This window comes from Pseudophryne corroboree, chromosome 2 (genome assembly GCF_028390025.1).
Source record: "Pseudophryne corroboree isolate aPseCor3 chromosome 2, aPseCor3.hap2, whole genome shotgun sequence".
NCBI classification, from domain to species: Eukaryota; Metazoa; Chordata; class Amphibia; order Anura; family Myobatrachidae; genus Pseudophryne; species Pseudophryne corroboree.
In genome coordinates, this window is record NC_086445.1 from 131,738,513 (window position 1) to 131,746,641 (window position 8,129).

The 8,129-nt window shown below is 47.8% G+C and overlaps 1 long non-coding RNA gene across 1 annotated transcript; it reads left to right on the forward strand.

The window, feature by feature from the left end:
* The first annotated feature begins 2,969 nt into the window (after window positions 1–2,969).
* On the forward strand, window positions 2,970–4,090 carry LOC135050568 (uncharacterized). Its single transcript, XR_010241670.1, has 3 exons — window positions 2,970–3,367; window positions 3,465–3,836; window positions 3,918–4,090. It is a non-coding gene; the product is annotated as an uncharacterized LOC135050568 (long non-coding RNA).
* Window positions 4,091–8,129: the final 4,039 nt, after the last annotated feature.

Here is an 8,129-nt window from a genome sequence, read left to right on the forward strand (position 1 = left end):
TGAAATGCCATCAACGTCGTCTGCCAAGGCCGATGCCCAATGTCATAGTAGAGAGCATGTAAAATCCAAAAAACAAAAGTTCAGTAAAATGACCCAAAAATCAAAATTGAAAGCGTCTGATGAGAAGCGTAAACTTGCCAATATGCCATTTACGACACGGAGTGGCAAGGAACGGCTGAGGTCCTGGCCTATGTTCATGGCTAGTGGTTCAGATTCACATGAGGATGGAAGCACTCATCCTCTCGCTAGAAAAATGAAAAGACTTAAGCTGGCAAAAGCACAGCAAAGAACTGTGCGTTCTTCTAAATCACAAATCCCCAAGGAGAGTCCAATTGTGTCGGTTGCGATGCCTGACCTTCCCAACACTGGACGGGAAGAGCTTGCGCCTTCCACCATTTGCACGCCCCCTGCAAGTGCTGGAAGGAGCACCCGCAGTCCAGTTCCTGATAGTCAAATTGAAGATGTCACTGTTGAAGTACACCAGGATGAGGATATGGGTGTTGCTGGCGCTGGGGAGGAAATTGACAAGGAGGATTCTGATGGTGAGGTGGTTTGTTTAAGTCAGCACCCGGGGAGACACCTGTTGTCCGTGGGACGAATATGGCCATTGACATGCCTGGTCAAAATACAAAAAAAATCAGCTCTTCGGTGTGGAATTATTTCAACACAAATGCGGACAACAGGTGTCAAGCCGTGTGTTGCCTTTGTCAAGCTGTAATAATTAGGGGTAAGGACGTTAACCACCTCGGAACATCCTCCCTTATACGTCACCTGCAGCGCATTCATCATAAGTCAGTGACAAGTTCAAAAACTTTGAATGACAGCGGAAGCAGTCCACTGACCACTAAATCCCTTCCTCTTGTAACCAAGCTCCTGCAAACCACACCACCAACTCCCTCAGTGTCAATTTCCACCTTACACAGGAAAGCCAATAGTCCTGCAGGCCATGTCACTGGCAAGTCTGACGAGTCCTCTCCTGCCTGGGATTCCTCCGATGCATCCTTGAGTGTAACGCCTACTGCTGCTGGCGCTGCTGCTGTTGCTGCTGGGAGTCGATCGTCATCCCAGAGGGGAAGTCGGAAGACCACTTGTACTACTTCCAGTAAGCAATTGACTGTCCAACAGTCCTTTGCGAGGAAGATGAAATATCACAGCAGTCATCCTGCTGCAAAGTGGATAACTCAGGTCTTGTCAGCCTGGGTGGTGAGAAACGTGGTTCCGGTATCCACCGTTAATTCAGAGGCAACTAGAGACTTGATTGAGGTACTGTGTCCCCGGTACGAAATACCATCTAGGTTCCATTTCTCTAGGCAGCAATACCGAAAATGTACACAGACGTCAGAAAAAGAGTCACCAGTGTCCTAAAAAATGCAGTTGTACCCAATGTCCGCTTAACCACGGACATGTGGACAAGTGGAGCAGGGCAGACTCAGGACTATATGACTGTGACAGCCCAATGGGTAGATGTATTGCCTCCCGCAGCACGAACAGCAGCGGCGGCACCAGTAGCAGCATCTCGCAAACGCCAACTCGTTCCTAGGCAGGCTACGCTTTGTATCACCGCTTTCCATAAGAGGCACCCAGCTGACAACCTCTTACGGAAACTGAAGAACATCATCGCAGAATGGCTTACCCCAATTGGACTTTCCTGGGGATTTGTGATATCGGACAATGGTAGCAATATTGTGCGTGCATTACATCTGGGCAAATTCCAGCACGTCCCATGTTTTGCACAAATATTGAATTTGGTGGTGCAGAATTATTTAAAAAACGACAGGGGCGTGCAAGAGATGCTGTCGGTGGCCAGAAGAATTGCGGGCCACTTTCGGCATTCAGTCACCGCGTGCCGAAGACTGGAGCACCACCAAACACTCCTGAACCTGCCCTGCCATCATCTGAAGCAAGAGGTGGTAACGAGGTGGAATTCAACCCTCTATATGCTTCAGAGGATGGAGGAGCAGCAAAAGGCCATTCAAGCCTATGGGGTATATGCAATTGCGGTCGAATTCCAGAAAAAGTCGAATTCCGGAACGAATTCGCCTCAAAAAAACAATTCGCCTATGCAGTACAGTACTTTATCGCAAAAAAAACGGACATTCAAAATTCGACTTTTGGCAATTCGACTTTTTTCGCATTCGACTTTTCTGCAATGGTATAGATGCTGCAATTCGCCCAAAGCATATTCAATTCAAGTTTGGAAATTCGCCTGCAGTGCTTTTCGACCGCAAATTCGCCTATTTTAGTCCGCCTCAGTTGACTGGCGGGATCTAAAAAAAATTTTTAGTACATGTTTTTTTGGGATATTTGAGGATTGCTAGTAGCATATCTATTTATATTTGAAAGGATTATCTACTTGGTTTGTCTTTTTTTGCTTCACAAGTATTATTTAATTGATTTTTTAAAGGAATATTTTTTTCTTCAATCTCCTGAGGGAAATTTACCCATGATTCCACAGTTTTTCCCAGGATACACTTCTGCAAAGCCCCTCCTATCTCCTCACTCCCAGGTTTGAGACTACAGGGAGAAGGAGCCATTTTACAGTCAGCTCTGTGGAATCGTTTTTTAGGAAAATTCCTGCGTTTTTAAAACACATTCCTATTTTTGTACTGACTACAATGATGGAGCCTTTTTCTGACCAGATTGTGATGTTCATGCTGGCTGCAAGCATGATGGAGGAAGAAAGTGCTGATGAACATCAGGATCCAGGTCAGCAAATGTCTGCATTGGGTGAGCCAGTATTGCGGGTTTCATTTCCACGTCCACGCCAGTATCGCACTAGGCATGAACTGGAGGATCTCAGCGAGTTCGAGGTGATACAAAATTATCGCTTATCGACTCGCGACATATATTCTGTTGGAGGCCGACTTGGAACCTCGGGCACGGACAAATCGTGCAATCAGCGGTTTTCAGAAACTGCTGGGGACGTTACATTTTTTGGCGTCAGGCACATTCCAGCCTACACTGTCTCAAACATGCGGTTTTTCACAGTCGACACTGTCGCGCTGTATAACCCAGGTCATTAGGGCTTTCCGCAAATTGACGATCCAGTACATCACATTTCCAGAGACGGACAGCGAATGTCGTGAGATCAAATTAGGCTTTTTCAACAAATACAAATTTCCAAATGTGCTGGGCGCGATTGACTGTACCCACGTGCAGATCAGACCGCCACGGAATTCAGAGGAATGTTTTCGGAACCGAAAACAGTTCCATTCCCTGAACGTGCAGGCGGTCTGTGATGTAAACATGAGATTTTTGAACATTTTTGTGGGATTTCCTGGATCATCTCACGACTCCTTCATCCTAAGCCAGTCATCGCTGTTTGACAAGTTTGAAACAGGAAACATGCCTGGTGGCTGGCTGTTAGGTATGTATTTTCATTTTTTTATTTTTTTATTATTTTATTATTATTTTTTTTTATTATTTTTTACAAGTACCTAACATTTTTTTTATATTTTCTATAGGCGATGCGGGTTATCCAAACAAACCGTGGCTGTTGACCCCATTGTCTAATCCTGTTGGTAGAGCAGAAAAACGTTACCAAGAGACACACATTGCATCGAGGGGAGTAATTGAGCGTGCCTTCGGTGTACTTAAAAGCCGGTTTCGATGTTTAGACACTTCCGGCGGTGCTCTTTTGTACTCACCGTCGAAGGTTTGCGGCATGGTAAATGCATGTTGTATTTTACACAACATATGTGTCGCAAACCGTTTGCCGGTGACTCTTCGTCGCAGTGCTTTCCGACGCGGGAACCGGTCTTCTGCTCTACCGGTGGGTATGGACGAAGGAGAGGATTCCCGGCGGACATTGATCCAAAATTATTTTGCAGTTGCCTGTGAGTATACTGACATTTGTATTATCGTGTAAACTGACATTGGAATATTTTTAAAAAAACCTCTTCATTTATGTATTTCAGAGTTTTACATCCTGTTGATGTATATCCCCAGGCCATGTTTGTACAGTTCGTTACCCCGTTTTATCCTGTTGTTGGGTTCCCGCAAATATTTGATCCTTTTATCCAACTCTACCATGGGTGAACCTACTGGTGATGTGGACCTGACCCTCCGCCATGTAGCAGACAACCCCCCCTCAGGTGAGAAGTATTGCCCAAAACTCCCTTGTCCAAAATCACCCCGGCTTGTCCAAAGTGCAGCCCTCCGGCATTTGCAAGACTGCACATCCAAGCATTCCCTGAAACAGCAATGCTAGGGAATGTTTGGATGTGTAATGATGCAAGTGCAGGAGGGTTGAATTTGGGCCGCTGCAACCCGCTTGTGTTGTGTGGACTGTTGTATGTACCTCTTTTTCCAGCCCCAGGGTGACACTATCACCCATATCTGGATGCTCAAACTTTTCTCTTCCACAGGTCCTGCGATGTATCTTCCCAAGTGGCGTGGATGTGAGGAGACACGACATTTCACCTGATGTTCCATGGGTGACCCTACTGGTGATGTGGACCTGACCCTCCGCCATGTAGCAGACAACCCCCCCTCAGGTGAGATGTATTGCCCAAAACTCCCTTGTCCAAAATCACCCCGGCATGTCCAAAGTGCAGCCCTCCGGCATTTGCAAGACTGCACATCCAAGCATTCCCTGAAACAGCAATGCTAGGGAATGTTTGGATGTGTAGTGATGCAAGTGCAGGAGGGTTGAATTTGGGCCGCTGCAACCCGCTTGTGTTGTGTGGACTGTTGTATGTACCTCTTTTTCCAGCCCCAGGGTGACACTATCACCCATATCTGGATGCTCAAACTTTTCTCTTCCACAGGTCCTGCGATGTATCTTCCCAAGTGGCGTGGATGTGAGGAGACACGACATTTCACCTGATGTTCCATGGGTGACCCTACTGGTGATGTGGACCTGACCCTCCGCCATGTAGCAGACAACCCCCCCTCAGGTGAGATGTATTGCCCAAAACTCCCTTATCCAAAATCACCCCGGCATGTCCAAAGTGCAGCCCTCCGGCATTTGCAAGACTGCACATCCAAGCATTCCCTGAAACAGCAATGCTAGGGAATGTTTGGATGTGTAGTGATGCAAGTGCAGGAGGGTTGCATTTGGGCCGCTGCAACCCGCTTGTGTTGTGTGGACTGTTGTATGTACCTCTTTTTCCAGCCCCAGGGTGACACTATCACCCATATCTGGATGCTCAAACTTTTCTCTTCCACAGGTCCTGCGATGTATCTTCCCAAGTGGCGTGGATGTGAGGAGACACGACATTTCACCTGATGTTCCATGGGTGACCCTACTGGTGATGTGGACCTGACCCTCCGCCATGTAGCAGACAACCCCCCCTCAGGTGAGATGTATTGCCCAAAACTCCCTTATCCAAAATCACCCCGGCATGTCCAAAGTGCAGCCCTCCGGCATTTGCAAGACTGCACATCCAAGCATTCCCTGAAACAGCAATGCTAGGGAATGTTTGGATGTGTAGTGATGCAAGTGCAGGAGGGTTGCATTTGGGCCGCTGCAACCCGCTTGTGTTGTGTGGACTGTTGTATGTACCTCTTTTTCCAGCCCCAGGGTGACACTATCACCCATATCTGGATGCTCAAACTTTTCTCTTCCACAGGTCCTGCGATGTATCTTCCCAAGTGGCGTGGATGTGAGGAGACACGACATTTCACCTGATGTTCCATGGGTGACCCTACTGGTGATGTGGACCTGACCCTCCGCCATGTAGCAGACAACCCCCCCTCAGGTGAGATGTATTGCCCAAAACTCCCTTATCCAAAATCACCCCGGCATGTCCAAAGTGCAGCCCTCCGGCATTTGCAAGACTGCACATCCAAGCATTCCCTGAAACAGCAATGCTAGGGAATGTTTGGATGTGTAGTGATGCAAGTGCAGGAGGGTTGCATTTGGGCCGCTGCAACCCGCTTGTGTTGTGTGGACTGTTGTATGTACCTCTTTTTCCAGCCCCAGGGTGACACTATCACCCATATCTGGATGCTCAAACTTTTCTCTTCCACAGGTCCTGCGATGTATCTTCCCAAGTGGCGTGGATGTGAGGAGACACGACATTTCACCTGATGTTCCATGGGTGACCCTACTGGTGATGTGGACCTGACCCTCCGCCATGTAGCAGACAACCCCCCCTCAGGTGAGATGTATTGCCCAAAACTCCCTTATCCAAAATCACCCCGGCATGTCCAAAGTGCAGCCCTCCGGCATTTGCAAGACTGCACATCCAAGCATTCCCTGAAACAGCAATGCTAGGGAATGTTTGGATGTGTAGTGATGCAAGTGCAGGAGGGTTGCATTTGGGCCGCTGCAACCCGCTTGTGTTGTGTGGACTGTTGTATGTACCTCTTTTTCCAGCCCCAGGGTGACACTATCACCCATATCTGGATGCTCAAACTTTTCTCTTCCACAGGTCCTGCGATGTATCTTCCCAAGTGGCGTGGATGTGAGGAGACACGACATTTCACCTGATGTTCCATGGGTGACCCTACTGGTGATGTGGACCTGACCCTCCGCCATGTAGCAGACAACCCCCCCTCAGGTGAGATGTATTGCCCAAAACTCCCTTATCCAAAATCACCCCGGCATGTCCAAAGTGCAGCCCTCCGGCATTTGCAAGACTGCACATCCAAGCATTCCCTGAAACAGCAATGCTAGGGAATGTTTGGATGTGTAGTGATGCAAGTGCAGGAGGGTTGCATTTGGGCCGCTGCAACCCGCTTGTGTTGTGTGGACTGTTGTATGTACCTCTTTTTCCAGCCCCAGGGTGACACTATCACCCATATCTGGATGCTCAAACTTTTCTCTTCCACAGGTCCTGCGATGTATCTTCCCAAGTGGCGTGGATGTGAGGAGACACGACATTTCACCTGATGTTCCATGGGTGACCCTACTGGTGATGTGGACCTGACCCTCCGCCATGTAGCAGACAACCCCCCCTCAGGTGAGATGTATTGCCCAAAACTCCCTTATCCAAAATCACCCCGGCATGTCCAAAGTGCAGCCCTCCGGCATTTGCAAGACTGCACATCCAAGCATTCCCTGAAACAGCAATGCTAGGGAATGTTTGGATGTGTAGTGATGCAAGTGCAGGAGGGTTGCATTTGGGCCGCTGCAACCCGCTTGTGTTGTGTGGACTGTTGTATGTACCTCTTTTTCCAGCCCCAGGGTGACACTATCACCCATATCTGGATGCTCAAACTTTTCTCTTCCACAGGTCCTGCGATGTATCTTCCCAAGTGGCGTGGATGTGAGGAGACACGACATTTCACCTGATGTTCCATGGGTGACCCTACTGGTGATGTGGACCTGACCCTCCGCCATGTAGCAGACAACCCCCCCTCAGGTGAGATGTATTGCCCAAAACTCCCTTATCCAAAATCACCCCGGCATGTCCAAAGTGCAGCCCTCCGGCATTTGCAAGACTGCACATCCAAGCATTCCCTGAAACAGCAATGCTAGGGAATGTTTGGATGTGTAGTGATGCAAGTGCAGGAGGGTTGCATTTGGGCCGCTGCAACCCGCTTGTGTTGTGTGGACTGTTGTATGTACCTCTTTTTCCAGCCCCAGGGTGACACTATCACCCATATCTGGAAGCTCATACTTTTCTCTTCCACAGGTCTTCCGGTGTATCCTTCCTAAGTGGTGTGGATGTGAAGAGACAGTTCCCTTGATGTTCCCTGGGCAATCTACTTACGTACAATTCAAATGCATTACAAATTTTAATAAAAACCACAGGAAACTTCTATTTTTAAAAGTTTATTGAAGAAAATTTTTTAATAAAGTTTGAAAGTTAATTAAAACAAAAAAGTAGTTTGTTCTTCTTTACATTCTTTTCTTGTGTATATAGATATCTGTGGGGAAAAGAAAAAAAAGTATATTAAAGTAAAGATACACTAAACTCATGTTCATTTATTTTCACTAAAAATTGGTGGAACAACACAGCCCAGCATGACCCATTGCTGGACTGTGTGGTTCTACAGAGGCATGCGGTTCAAAGTGAAAGAGTGGCGTCAGTGGTCAGCACTTTGACACGCTAACATTTGTGGAACAACACAGCCCAGCATGACCCATTGCTGGACTGTGTGGTTCTACAGAGGCATGCGGTTCAAAGTGAAAGAGTGGCGTCAGTGGTCAGCACTTTGACACGCTAACATTTGTGGAA